General features: G+C 47.7%; 1 long non-coding RNA gene and 1 other non-coding gene across 3 annotated transcripts; one reads left to right on the forward strand and one right to left on the reverse strand.

Moving 5' to 3' along the window:
• The first annotated feature begins 840 nt into the window (after window positions 1-840).
• On the forward strand, window positions 841-14,320 carry LOC104846289 (uncharacterized). Of its 2 annotated transcripts, XR_010318246.1 has the most exons (4): window positions 841-5,028; window positions 6,730-6,892; window positions 7,462-7,520; window positions 14,207-14,320. It is a non-coding gene; the product is annotated as an uncharacterized LOC104846289 (long non-coding RNA). The 2 variants fall into 2 exon arrangements; XR_002786865.2 differs by having other exon boundaries at window positions 6,730-7,520.
• On the reverse strand, window positions 1,215-1,405 carry LOC135228188 (U2 spliceosomal RNA). The gene has a single exon (XR_010318518.1). It is a non-coding gene; the product is annotated as a U2 spliceosomal RNA (small nuclear RNA).
• Window positions 14,321-15,131: the final 811 nt, after the last annotated feature.

Raw genomic sequence — 15,131 nt, forward strand, 5'->3', positions numbered from 1 at the left:
TGGATTGAGGACCAGGATTAGGATTTGTGGAAACATTACAATAAAAGGATCATCCATTACAGTCATGTAAATGATTTTCTGTCACACGAAGGTTAAATCTTAGTGACCCCCAGCAGGTCAGAGAGCTGCCCCGGGTAGGATCATCCGTGTGGACGTTGAAAGTACCGAAAGTGATGACCAAAGTAGTTTTTCCCAGGGAGCAAGAATAAGCCAGAAGCTAAAAATTTTCAAGGCATGAAGTGAAGAGGGGTCCGTGGATGGCTTTAGCAAGGAGCATAGTAAGGGGTGTGGTCTGAAGACCGAGACTCGAAGCTGCAGGGCTTGAGGGAGAATGGTCTGGAAGCAGCAATGAGGACAAAAGAACACCTTGTCTGTCACCTCTGGGGCCATCGGAATGAAGGGTGGGGAGAGAAAACATCCACCAGGTGAGAGGGCTGCAGGAGCAGCAGCGGTATCCTCCGGGGAGGACATGGAGTTTGTAAAGCAAGCTTAAGAAGGAAACGGTTAGAGAAGAGGCAGCAAATAAAAGGGAGTTTTGGCAGATGACTGAAAGAGACTTAGGAGATGGGGACGGAGGTAAGAGATGGGGCGTGAGGGAGGACCTGAATTTGGGGAGTGCCTGAAACCCAGTAGGACGAGATTAGTCCTGAGAGCTGCAAAACCAGTCAGCGAACACATGACGGAGGACCAGTACACTTTCCACGTGGAAAGTTATCTGTTCAGAGCAGGGACTCCGACGACTTGGTTCCATTGCAAGCCCGGCCCCCGGCCCCCGGCCCCCGGCCCCCGGCCCCCGGCCCCCGGCCCCCGGCCCCCGGCCCCCGGCCCCCGGCCCCCGGCCCCCGGCCCCCGGCCCCCTTCACCTTCCAGCGTGGCACGGTACCAACCAGATTAGGTACGTATGGAAGTGTTTTTCCCCTTTTGATACTAAATCTCCCTACCAAAAACCACTTGCCGCTACAAGAGAAAGCGACGGACTTTGCCTAAAACTACTACGGTAATTCTTACTCAACGCCGCCAAAACGAAGATAATTTTGTTTCTACACTGACAAGTAAAAGAACAGATTGCATAAGAAACCAAGCGTGTAAACCGGGGAAAAAAAAAAAAAACGCCGTAAAAAACACACCACTATCAGAAAAAAAGTTCAGAGCAAGCACAAGCTGCCAGAGAAATTTACAGTCTGTTTTTTCATACCAAACAAACTTCCCCCCGAAGGGGGTGCACCGTTCCTGGAAGTACTGCAATACCAGGTCGATGCGTGGAGTGGACGGAGCAAGCTCCTATTCCATCTCCCAGCTCCAAAAATCCATTTAATATATTGTCCTCGGATAGAGGACGTATCAGATATTAAACTGATAAGAACAGATACTACACTTGATCTTAGCCAAAAGGCCGAGAAGCGATACCGACCACTTCGGGATCGCTGCTATCCATCTTCTATCACACATATTACAGTCATGCTGAGATCCCTTCTTTTAGTCCGGATGTTACTTCCTTTACCTCTTTCACAGTAGTATGAAAGTAGGTGGACCTTGTACAGATTGTGTATTCCGTACATTTTTAAGAGACTTTTTATACGCATTTTTACGCCTTCGTTTCCGGGCTGACGCGCCATCCCTAATTTGCATGCCCCGCCAGGTACCCTCCCCCCGAGGAGGCGTGGCTATCGCGGCGGGCTCCACCCTTGAGGCCGCCTCCGAGCGCTGCGAGCGGACCTCCCGGTTGCAGCCGGCGGAGACAGAACTGAGTGGGGGACGGGAGGGGCCGGTGGGAGGGAGTTATTGGTGGAGAGCAGTTCGGCATTTCCGGAAGAGAGCCACCGCTTCGCCAGTGTGAAGGCGGCAGGCTGGGTCCGGGCCGAAGACGGAGCCGATCGCTGAGAGCCCAGGTGTGCTGGTACGGCGCCGCCTGGAAGGGGCCTCAGAGAGGAGTCGAGACCCCAGGAGGTCGTCGAGCCTCAGTTTCCCCAGCTGAGAAGTAGAAACGTTCATGGCTACCGCGTCGGGTTGGGGGAGTATAAACCGAGCTAAATGGCTGAACAGTCTAGAATATGGGTCTTAGTGTCCGACGAGGTTCCCGTGAAGGGGTCACGGCTGCTGAGGACGGAATATGGGAAGCCCTGCCCAGCGCTGAAGATCCGAAGGGAGCTGGGGGTTGCGTCGGGCCACAGAGCCCAGGTCAAGGTCCGCAGAGCCCCTGGGCTGACTCAGCCCGCTCCTTTGCCTGCGCTTCACCGCCCCTAGGGGCGCCGTCATCCTCTCAGGCGAGACCCCATTCCCTCTTCGCGGCAGCGGGGGGCAGCAGAGAGCAACCAAGGTAGCCTCCGTCTCTGTGTGCCCTGGCCTCGCACCAGCCGGGTGAGGTCATCCAGCCTGCGCTGACCTGGTAGACAAGTAAACCAGGGTCCAGAGAGGGAGACTTCAAGGTCATCCCGGTGAAAGACCGAGCTCAGCGCTCAGGCCTCGTGTTAAGAGCCGCTCTCCACGATGGTACTTCATTTCATCCATTCCAAGATGCACATTTTTTTTTTTTTCATATTTTGTATCTCCGAAATCAGGATGTATCTTACGTGTGATGTCAGCCTGCTACTGTTTACGCGGCAGTGGTATTTTCTTCTCTCTCCCTCCCTCCCTCTTTCTGATACCTAAAATAATGGTGCCTCTCACAATCAGTGACATCTTAGATTCGTGAAATGCTGTAATATTAAAAGCCTCTGTTTGTTGAATTCTGATCCTTAACCCTTTACTCATCACAACACCTCTAGGATGAAGGTATTATCTCCCTTTACAGGGAAGGAAACTTATCCGGGACCGCGTGAGTGCAACTTGACTGCTTTTTGTACGGCCAATAAATAACGGAGCTGCGATTTCACCAGACTTTTCACCTGGCTCACGCTTCTAACCGCTACACTTTGCTCCCTCCACGACAAGATTCTGGGTCTTGAATAATAACAAGCTCTTTTCTTTAACTGCAGACTTACAAGTGACTCCGATCAGGCGACAGCACGGAAGATGCCCTGAGACACAATGGGAGTTTAAAACTCCAGACTGGAAGGGGTTGGGTGGGATGGGGAGTGGAATCCTAGAGCTGGAGGGAAACCTGAGGTCAGAGGTGGGGTCGGAAGAGGTGGCGTGCACAGGGCAGGCAGGAGAGGGGCTCAGAAAGGGAGGCGGGAAGGAGGAGGGCGCAGTCTTGGCCAGCTGACCCTGAAAATCCCTCCTCTAGCATGAGGACTGATTCAGGGGGCTGGAATCATTTTCCCAATTCAGCCCAGGGTCCCGTTCCAAGCATCTTCCTATCTGATCCCTGTTCCTTGCAGAATGAGAAGAGAATAAGAGGGAAAGTGAGAGCATGGCCGGGTTGAAACCCCAGGTTCTGCTCAGCCCGACGCGTCTCATCCAGTAAAGGTGGGAGTGTAGCAAGACCCTTTATTTCATCGTGCAAGGAAAGGAGCAGTCGGGGCGGCTGCCGCCAAGACTGCTCAGGGAGGGCGAGGGGAAAGGTTACTTTTCAGGGGTTTACAAGTGGGAAGTTCAGACAAGTTACTTCCGCAATGTCCTTAATCGGACTGCGCAGGCACGATGCAGCGCACGCTCAGAAAATGGCGGTGAAGCCCCGCCCAGAGGCGGGGAGGCTGCTATGCATAGGCTGTTTACCGAGCTAAAAGGGTACCCTGAAGGTCAGCTTGGCGCCTAAACTGGTTTCTGCCAATTACCTCTGGTTTGAGGGCAGCAGTTAAGGAGAGGGGAACCGGGATTCTAATGTAAAGCTACAGAGGGAGCGTGCCAAGCAAGCTGCTTGAGGCAGTGGAATCTCTGTCTTAAGAGAGGAAGAGTTGCAAAAAAGAACCCACTTCCTCCCTTGTCCATTTAATTACTGAAACATTCCAGTGCCTTTCACCTCCTCTTATTATCATTGTTTCCACGTAGATATTTTAAAAAGCTGGGACATCCCTACCACCGGCATAGCTGGTTGCCCATTGTGAGGGCAGGCACTTCCCAAGCATTCTCTGGGGTCTGGACAACCCTCCCATGAAGGCTCAGAGATGCTGAGTGACCTGCCCATTCCCCCAGGTAGTAAGTGACACTGCCTGGATCGAACCTGAGTCTGTTTGACTCCAAAGTCCAAGCTGACTTCACCACAAGCTCTCCAAGAACCAGGAACTCATTCTCCGGTTCAAGGGCTTCTGCCTCCCCACCCCATCCCCACCACCACACTGGAGGCTGTGTTTGGGGCTGGGGCTGGGTTTGAAGACCCTTTTTCATGGACACCCTTCTCCTGCCCCCAGCCCTGAGGCCAAACTCAGGCTCTGCTGCTTCCAGAAAGATGCATTTCTGGGGTTAAAGGTGTGTGCCTGTATGTGTGTGAGTGTGAGAACGAGGTAGGTCAATAGCCTCCTTGGGACGAGTTAAAGCACACAGTCCCTCCCCCAAAAGCCTTTCTGGGCTCCAGGGAATGCCTCTCCCCACCTGGTCGTGTAGGAAGAATAATAGTAATACAGGAATAATACCAACCTGTAGGTGAACAACTTTACACTTTCTCTTGTATATTTCAAATCCATTAATTGATTTGATTCTCATGCCAGCCCTGTGAAGAAGGTAACAAATAATACCCTTCTTGTTCTACAAGGAAGGAAACCGAGGCCCAGAGAGGGTAGGTAGGGTCCCCAGGGTCACAGGAAGAGGCCGACCCTAGGCTTGAGCTCAGCATGAAAACCCCCCAGGGCTAGGCCGGTTCCTAACAAGTCACCTTGCCTTCTAGGGACCCCAGTGAGAGCTGGATTTTGTATTTTCTTTCCTCTTGACTCAGACAGACATGTACCAGCAGGGGGAGGAGGTGGAGGACTGAGGGAAAGGAAATTCCAGAGCATTTGGGGGTGGGCGGGGCCCCGCAGAGGGCCAGATGGGGTGCTGGAAGCCTGGAAAGGGTTAGAGAAAGAAGCCTGAGAGAACCATCCCTAGGCACACCGAGACTAAAAACTGAGGTAGAAAGGTGTCACCTACCTGCTCAGGACCCTGGAGAGAAAGGTATTTACAGACATTCCCTAGGAGGCTTGGGAAGAACACCTCCCTGTTCCCAAGGCAGGGGCAGGAGGGGGGGCGACTGCCCAGTTGCCCTGGTAGTGGCCACATTGTGAGGTGGGTCTGGTTCCAGGCCCTGCGGTTGGGGTGGGAGGAGATGGGTGGGTCTGGTTACAGGCAGTGGGGTTGGTGCTGTGGGTGGTTCTGGGGGCGGTGGCCGGGTCCTCCGCTCTGCCTGCCCCCACCCCCTGCGGGGGTCTTCCACCTCCCCGCACTATCATGGGCAGTGCCTACCACTGGGAGGCCCGGCGCAGGCAGATGGCTTTGGACCGTAGGAGGTGGCTGCTAGCCCAGCAGCAGAAGCAGCAGGAGCAGGAGCAGGAGCAGGAGCAGGTGCCTGAAAGGGGCCAGGTTCCTGAGTCCTTCCGGGGGCTGGGGGTGGGGGGCGGGGCGGGGTGGGGAAGATTGAGCCCTAGGAGCTGTCTGCTGGCTGGTGAGTGTTATTTTGCTGGGGTAGGGCCCAAAAAAGGTTGTTTGGGCTTCTCTTGAACCAGCTCCTTGTGTGTGCGCACGTGCGTGTGTACACGCGCATATTGGGGGGCTCAGGGCTGCTGTTGTACTAAGCCAAGTTGGGGGATCAGGCCTGGGGAGTTTCAAAGCGTCACTGTCCGATATAGAAACCTGTCTGCCACCGAGCCCTTGAAATGTGGCTACTTAGACTGAAGAACTGAATTTTTAATTTCCTGTACATGTAATTCATTTAAATAAAAATTAGGAGCCCTGGTGGTGCAAAGTTGAAACACTCGGGTGCTAACCCAAAGGTTGGTAGTTTGAACCAACCTAGCAGTTCCTCGGGAGAGAGACCTGGTGATCTGCTTCCAAAAAGATTACAGCCTAGAAAACCCTAAGGGGCAGTTCACGTGGGGTCGCTGTGAGTCGAAAATTGACTTGACGGCACACAACAGCAACACAACCATTATGAATTGAAAACAGACACTCGATACAATTTTTGGAAGGCTTTTAGGTATGTTTGGAACAACTGGGATATGGGACTCTACTTTTTCAACTATAAATTTTGTGGAAAAAAAGATAAATCTTTTTGCGGGAACTTTAGGATCCAAATTAAGATGCGCTGTAAGTGTAAAATGCCTGCTGGGTTTTGAAGACTTAGTACAAAGAATGTAAAATATCTCATTCACATTTTCATATAGATCACATGCTTTGACTCTTTGGGGTAAATAAAATCTCTCATTACAATTAGTTTCACCTGTTTCTCTTTCCCTTTTTCAAAAGTAAGCTACTTTTTAAAACTCCTAGAACATTTAAAACGATCCATGTGGCACACATGTTTCTATTGGACAGTGCTGTTCCAAAGTGTTCACAAGGAGTTATTCTTTATTCTCTGGCACTGAAAACAGTGCTCAGCTCCCAAGCCCGGAGGTAGGTACCGAGAAACGCTGCTATTTCCTGGGCGGGGGCAGTGCCAGGGGACACTGTCACCACAGAAAGCTCGCGGGTGCTGCGGTGGGCAGGGGGAGAGAGCCCAGGCTCCAGCACCAGCCTCCAACTCCAGGGGACAGAGACCACCCGGGCCACCTCTACCTCTCTCTGTGCGCCTGGCTCCCCTGCAGTCCCTCTGGTACGTGGGAGGGCGGGTAAGGGGGGCCAGAGGGAGGAGGATGCCACTTGCCTGGGGGTTCTTGTCAGGAACTGAAGAAACTCCAAAAGGAAGAGAAGCAACCTGAAAAGTCTCGACCATGTCCGGAGCCGAAGTCTCAGCCACCACCTCCATTGCAACCACAGCAGGCACCGTCGCCACAGCCACCGTCGCCACAGCCACCGCCTCAGCCGAGGCAACAAAATGTCCGAGGTCCTGATAACCAGTATGCCTCCAAGTGCATATTCTACAAGGATTCCAGCGGGCCGGGTCCCCAGGGTGGCTCAATGGGGGTCAGATAGTTGGAGGGCCATCCAAGAGATCCCAAGTGGGGCTGAAAGCTTTTCCAGGCCCTGGTGTGGGAGTGGGGGCAGGTGGTGAGAAGGGAGCCCCTCGCTCCCATTTCGGCCCTATTGCCGTGTCTGCCACCCATCCTCTCTGACTCTCCCCAGCATGCTCAGCCTTTACTACCTTCTTGGCCGACCACTCCCTCTGGGGTGGGTTTGTGCCAACCCAGGGCTGCAGAGAAGCCTGCCAACTTCTGCAGAGGGTGGCTGACAAGTCCTCAGCCCTTCCTCCAGGGTGGGAGTGACAGAGGGGGTGGGTGGTCAGATGGTTGTAGGCTTATCAACAGATCTCCTGTCGGGTCTGAAACGGGGAAGCCCCAGGGTGACCTCCTAGTTGAGAATCATCAGGGTGGCCTGCCATGTTCCACATGGCTTCGCTGTGTTCCATTCCCAGAAACTGCTGGATGAGTAACGTGTGCTTTGTTTCATCATCAGGTCTGAAGAGCTCATGCCAGGCTAGCCCAGTCAGATACACTGGGTTCTCACGATTCTCGGTGAGACAGACGTGACGTGAAAGGCAGATGCACGCTGGCTGTGTAGTGTGCTTGTGTGTGTGTGCGTGCAGAATCTAGAGAAACTTCCTTGGAGGGAGGGGGGTGCTGGAATGATTTTAAGTCACTTCTGGATGGTCCCAAGGGCCTCCACTCCTTGCCCCCTAAAAATGTCTGAGTAGGACCTTTTGGTCAGTGCTAAGCATAAAAAGGAAGGAACCCTGGTGGCAGAAATGTTTAAACATTTTGCTGGTAACTGAAAGGTTGTTGGTTCGAACCCACCTAATGGCTCTGTGGGAGAAAGACCGGGCAGTCTGCCTCCATAAAGATTACAGCTTAGAAAACCCTATGGGCACCTAACAACAAGCTTACAAGGAGGGGCTGACAATCTATTTGGGAAAATAGGAGATGCCGAGGAGTGAAACTATAGGGTCTCCTCTAAGTGCTGGGTTGGGTGGAGGCAGCCAGAGCAGGAGGAAGGGCAAGACCAGACATAAGCGAGGCGGCTTCGCGTCTCCTGGGAGTGTGATTTAATATCTTTGAGCCATAACTCAATTATCACCCATAAAATGAGAGTGATAATACCACCTCCTTTAAAGAGGCATCGTGAGGATTGAACATGGCAATGAAAGCAGAAGACATCAAAAGCATGTAGCATAGACTTAACCTGCTGGTTTTGTTCACAGTACTATAGATATGTGAGGTGTTAACATTTGGGGAAGCTGGGAATAGAAGTTTTGTTCTATTTTTGCAAAAAAAAAAAAAAAAGCATTTAGCATAGAGACTGGCTCATAGTAGGCCATCAAGCCCAGGATAAGGACGATAGCTGGTTGTTAGTTGCCATCCAGTCTATTCCGACGCATGGTGACCCCACGTGTGCAGAGTAGAACTGCTTTATAGGGTTTTCCAAGCTGTCACCTTTCAGAAGCAGATCACCAGGCATGTCTTCCAATGTGCCTCTGGGTGGGTTTGAACCACCAACCTTTCAGCTAGTAGTCCAGTGCTAAACCATGTGTGCTACCCAGAGACTCCATGATATCTCTTAATGAGGATGAGATGAAACACAGCAAGCTTTGGAAAGGTTTCTATGACGCAGGTGCAAAGGAAGCACTGAGCTCTCCTGATTGCTAGCACTTTACGATGAGTCTGGGCTGCTGCGTTGCATTTAGATCCCTCTAGCCCCAAAGAGCCTAATACAGTGTTCTGAAACCAGGCGGTCCAGGAACTTTTTTTTTTTTTTAAATGTGATGATCCTATTTGTTTAAAATTTTATTGTGCTAAAATACATATGACATAATATTAGCAATTTTAACCGTTTTAATTGTTCATTTCAGTGGCATTTATTACACTCACAGTATTGGGCAACCATCACCACTATCTATCCCCCAAATTTTTTCATCACCCCAAACATAAGGTTTGTACTCATTGAGCGATTAACTCCTCATTCCTCCTCCCCCAGCCCCTGGCAGCCTCCATTTTCTGTCTTTATGAATTTGCCTATTCTAAATATTTCATGTAAGTGAAATCATGCAATATTTATCCTTTTGTGCCCGGCTTCTTTCACTTAGCTTGATGTTTTCAAGGCTTAGCCGTGTAAGATGTGTAAGAATTTCATTCATTTTTTGTGGCTGAATAACATCCCATGTGTGTATCTTTCACGTTTTGTGCATTAATTTATCAGCTGATGAACACTTGGGTTGTTTCCACTTTCTGGTTATTGTGAATAATGTTGCTATGATCATTGGCAAACTTGTATCTGTTTGAGTCCCTGTGTTCAATTCTTGGGTGTGGGGGGAAGCAGTGTATTAGTTTCCTAGAGCTGCTGTAACAAAATATCACAAATCGAGGAGGCTTAGAAAAACAGAAATTTAGTGTCCCACAGTTCTAGAAGCTAGAAGTCCAAAATCAAGGTGTTGGGAAGGTTGGTCCCATCTGAAGGCCTTGTTCCATGCCTCTCCTCGTTTTCAGTGGTTGTCGGCATCCTCGGTGTTCCTTAGCTTTGTAGATGCATCACTTCAATCTCTGCCTCCGTTGTCATATGGCATTCTTCCCAGCCTGTCTCTGTGTGTCTTCTCTTCTTATAAGGACACCAGTCACACAGGATGGGGATTAGGGCCCACCCTACTCCAGTGAGACCTCATGTTAACTAATTACATCTGCTAAGACCCTATTTCTAGGAAAGGTCACACTCACAGGTACTGGGGGTTAGGGCTTCAGCATAGCTTTTGGGGGGATACAATTTAACCTGTAACAGGTGTATATCTAAGAGTGGAAATGCTAGGTCATATGGTAATTGTGTTTAATTTTTTGAGGAACTGTCAGACAGTTTTGTCTTAGTCATCTAGTGCTACTGTAACAGAAATACCACAATTGTATGGCTTTAACAAAGAGAAATTTAATTTCTCACAGTCTAGTAGGCTACGGGTCCAAATCCAGGGCATCAGTTCCAAGGGAAGGCTTTCTCTGTCAGCTCTGGAGGAAGGTCCATGTCATCAATCTTCCCTTGGCCTAGGAGCTTCTCTTCTCAGGAACCTCAGGTCCAAAGGACCGGCTCTGGTCCCAGCACTGCTTTCTTGGTGGTATGAAGTCCGCATGTCTCTCTGCTCACTTCTCTCTTTTATATCTCAATAGAAATTGGCTTAAGACACTAATGTTGTAGATCTCATCAATATAGCTGCCACTAATCCATCGCATTACATCATAGTGATAGGATTTACAACACATAGGGAAATCACATCAGACGACAAAATGGTAGACAATCACACAATACTGGGAATCATGACCTAGCCAAGTTGACAGACATTTTTTGGGGACACAATGCAATCCATGACACTGTTGAAGACTGGATATTTAAATATTATAATGTGGTAACCCTGGAAATTAAATTCTCCCCTTCCCTAGGGTTTGCTCTTTTTGTCTGTTGTTTGAAGGTTGGCTGTAGTAGTAGGTTGTTTTAGTGACTTTTCCAAACTTTTTTTCTTTTGTAAAGACTGCATTCTTTGTTGTGTGGTGTTATTGAAGTCTCTGTTCCTTTAGCTTGTGTTCACCTAAGTGCTTTTTTTTTTTTTAAATAGTATTGTGTTTTTGGTGAAAGTTTACACAGCAAATTGGGTTCCCATTTGACAATTTCTACACAAATTATTTAGTGACATTAGTTATATTTTCCACAATATGTCAACATTCTCTTTCATTGCACTCTGTTCCGTTTCAGCTAGTGTTTTGACAGATTTCCTTAAATGTCAGGAGCTAAAATGAAACAAAAAACCAAACAAAACAAATACCTGTAGGCTTACATTGAGCCTAGAGATCAGCTCAAGGAGAAAGCTTAAGGTTTCCTTAGGGCTTTTCTGAGCATCCGTCCTACCTCGGGTATGGTGTCGCTTACTGAATTTCCCTATATACATGGATTTTTTTTTTTTTTTTTAATACATACAGTGGTTAAGTACTACGTAGTGGTTAAGTACTATGGCTGCCAACCAAGAGGTCGGCAGTTCGAATCCACCAGGCGCTCCTTGGAAACTCTGTGGGGGCAGTTCTACTCTGTCCTATAGGGTCGCTATGAGTTGGAATCGACTTGACAGCAGTGGGTTTATATATATGTATATATAATATATAAATGTCATTTTAATGTGTTTTTGGTGAAAGCTTACATGGCAACTTAGGTTCCCTTTGACAATTTCTACTCAAATTGATTAATGGCATTAGTTACATTTTTCACAGTGTGTCAACATTTTCATTAATTGTTTTCAGGCTGTTCCATTTCAGTACTCTAGTTTCCTTGCCCCCTTCTCATCTTTGCTGTGAATTAAATGTTGACCTTTTGGACTCATACACGGTTTTTTTTTAAGTACAGCCCATCTAATGGGTAATATCCTTCATTTTGTATGTCATTCTGCTTTTCTGTTAGGAAGTGATCTCAGAGGACAGTTTTGGCTCAAGGTTTAAAGAGCATCTCAGGGCAATAGCCTCCGGGAATCCTCTGGTCTCAGGTGGTCCAGTTAGTCTGGCCATTTTTAAAAATTTGAGTTTTGTTCTGCTTTTTTTCTCCCATTCTAACCAGGATCATCTATTGTGCCCCAAGTCAGATTGGTCAGTGGTGGTAGATGGGCACCACCAAGTTCTTCTGGTCTCAGGGTAGTTGAGGTCATGGCTCATGTAGGCTATCAGCCTTGTATACTTGTTTCTTCTCTTTGATTTTGGTTACTTTCTCTTTTGCTCTGAACAAAACCGATAATTGTATTTTAGATGGCCATTCACAAGCTTGTAAGACCTAGACACTACTCCACTAGGAACATGAACTTTATGAGCTGTATTATGCTAATTGAGTTGTTCCATGAGACTATGGTCCTAAGCCTTCAACCCAGAAAACCAATCTCGGAAGGTATTTGGTTATATCTGAGGAGTATCTGCAGTTATGTCTTCAGTGGATATATGTCTACCTACACATATCTAATGTGTACATGTACATGTAGATTCTTGTTTCCACATACATATATGTCTATACTTACCCTTATGTGATCCTACACTAATTTTTGTACTTCGTTGGATTCGTTGCCCTCTTACATATGTCAAATTCTTTAGGGCAGGCATTCTTTTCTCATGAGTGCTTCTCAGCAGCATCATTTATTTTGGTCATGCTGTGCTTCCTGCACCCATATTTGGTGCCACTTTTCCCATCACAAAAAATAACAAGTATTTACTGTCTGAAGCATGGTTCCCTCTCCCTCCCCTCCTTCCCCTGGTAACCACCATTGAACATTGCTCTCTTTATATGTCTATGCTTGTCTTCTTACAAAAGAAGGATCATACAGTATTTGTCCTATGTACTTATTCCTCTTAGCATTATGCCCTCCAGGTCCATCTATGTTGTGTTTTGCAGACTCATCATTGTTCTTTATGGTTCTGTTGTATTCCATTATATATATGTACCACATTTTGCTTATCCATTCATCTGCTGAAGGGTACTTTGGTTGTTTCCATTTTTTTTTTGCTATTGTGAATAAAGCTGCAATGAACATAGGACTGCATATACCTGTTCATGTCACTACTTTTAGGTCTCTAGGGTATATCCCTAGGAGTGGGATTGCTGGATCTTAGGGTAGTTCTATTTCTAGTTTTTTGAGGAAGCGCCATACCATTTTCCACAGTGGTTATACCATGTTACAGTCCCACCAGCAATGGATAAGTGTTCCAATTTCCCCATATCCTCGACAATGTTATCAGTTTTTTAAATCAGTGCCATTTTAGTCTGAGTTTGATGGTATCTTACTGTAGTTTTGATTTGCATCTCTAAATGCTAACAGTTATGAGCATCTTTTCATGTGTTTGTTGGCTGCTTGTATGTCTTCTTTGGTGAAGGCTCTGTTCATGTCCTTAGTCCATTTTATAACTCTGTTGTTCGTCTTTTTGTTATTGAAGTTTTATATGAATTTTGGAGATTACACCCTTATCTGATATGTCGTTTCCAAATATTCTTTCCCAGTCTGTAGGTTTTCTTTTTACTCTTCTGATGTCTTTTGATGAGCACAAATTTTTAATTTTTGAGGTCCCATTTATCTATTTTGTTTTCTATTTGAGCATTTGTTGTTTTCCTCTACAAAAGATTAGATCCCATAGTTTTCTCTATATGTTTTTCTTCCAGGAATTTTATAGTTCTAGGTTTGAACATTTAGGTCTTGGATCCATCTTGAGTTAATTTTTGTGTGTGGTGTGAGGTATGCGTTCTGTTTCATTCTTCTGTAAGCGGATATCCAGTTTTGCCAGCACTATTTATTAAAAAGACTGTTTATCCCCCATTGAATGGACTTTGAGCCCTTGTCGGAAACCAGTTGTCCACAGATGGCCAGGTTTTATTATATTTTTGGTGAAAGTGTACACAGCAAAACAGGTTCCCACTCAATAATTTCTATACATATAGTTCAGTGACATTGGTTACATTCTTTTTCTATTAATACACAGGGTTTATTTGCTTGTTTTTACAAAAGTAGAATAACTATAACAACAACAACACTAATCTACTGTGGCTGATGTGGTCAGGGCCCCATCCATGTTTATACTTGGGTGCTTCTGAATGATCTAATTTCCCAAAGACACTCTTTCTCTGGCTTCTCCTTCCAAGCCTTAGTTGTATGTCTCAACTGTACTCTTTTGCCCCAAGTGGCTATGGATTGATTGTTGGCCTCAGCAGCGTTTTCAAGCAATGCCTGCTGCTTTTCTGCCCTGAGTTTGAGATAGTCGAAACAAATGAGTGCATTGTGTCAGTCCTTCAGGTAGTCCCTACACAGGTTAGAACAGATGAACACAATAATTTGCAAAGATCAACTTTGCTCCCTCCGGAATGACGGACCCACACTGAGCCTGTGGGCTGCTGTCTTCAAGACTGCTCAATGGAGAGGAGCTGCAGCACGTGCAAGGGTGCAACACGTGCAAGCAAAAAAGCCACACAGCTTTCCTACTGTTTTTTAGTTGCCTTCTTCTTGATTTGGCATTTGCTTGCTTCTGTTATTGTACTTTTCAGCTCCAGAATTCTCCAAGAGTTCTGACAAAGTTGGTTCTAACAGCTTCTGCTTGTTTTTGAATGCTTCTGTGAGGAGACAGGAGCTTGGAGCTGCGTACTCCACCTTCTTACTGACATCATTCCCAGAAACTTCTAAACTAACCTGTTTTGCTTGCTCTCTCTCTCTCCTCAGTCAACAAATTACATACAGCAGTGGTGATCCAGAAACAGACCTCAAGACCCCACTGGCCACCAGTGGAACAAGCACACCTCACCACCCAGCAACATCTCCACTCCAAAAGCCACCCCCTGCTGTTCCACCCTAGAAGAGGATGGTAGCTAGAAAAAAACATGGTTTCTTCTTGCAAAGAATCCAGAGACTGGTCAGCTTTGTGAGATGGGATGTGGGGAAGGAGGCAAGAGGACCCATGAAGGGGATGGACAGGGTAGGAAAAGAGAGTGGAAGGCAGTTTCATGCTTCTCTAGGCAAAGTCAATGGGAGAACTTGGTCTTGGACCACTCCCAAGTCTGCAACTCCACTACTGGCCCCTATTCAGCAATGGTAGACCTGCAGGGGACTTTGGATATATAACTGTCACTGGAGCTAACCCTCCCTCCCCCAATCCCACACTTACAGAGATACAGCTGAGGGAAGGAAGGGTTGAGGCACTGCACAGCCGGCCTGGGGCAGCAGCAGAGAGGGAGGTGGGAAGCAAGGACCTCTGGAGCAAAGTGCAAAGCCTGGTTCACAGTAGGCACTCAGCTTTGGAAAGGATGATGTGGGGAGGAGCAGGGATGGAAACCAAGAGCTCAGGGGGGCTGTAGTCTTAGGCACAGGAAACCTGACCTTGGGCAGGAGAGGGAAACTTGTCTACTAAAACGCACAGACTTCTCCTTTCCTGGGTCTCAGCCTTTCAATTCAGCAGAGAAGACCAAGAGGCTCCAAAACGCAAAGGGACCCTGGGTGTCAGGCTTTGGGAAGTCTTTTCCTCCACCAGCCCTACAGAAAGGCTGCCTCAGTCACCGCAATCACAACCCAGCTCTGATGGTCCCGAAGGATCTTTTCATTGTAGCCTGCACAGCATCGCCTTTGGGCCAGACTGAAGGAGCCCCACCTC

This window comes from Loxodonta africana, chromosome 18, assembly GCF_030014295.1.
Source record: "Loxodonta africana isolate mLoxAfr1 chromosome 18, mLoxAfr1.hap2, whole genome shotgun sequence".
Taxonomy (NCBI): Eukaryota; Metazoa; Chordata; class Mammalia; order Proboscidea; family Elephantidae; genus Loxodonta; species Loxodonta africana.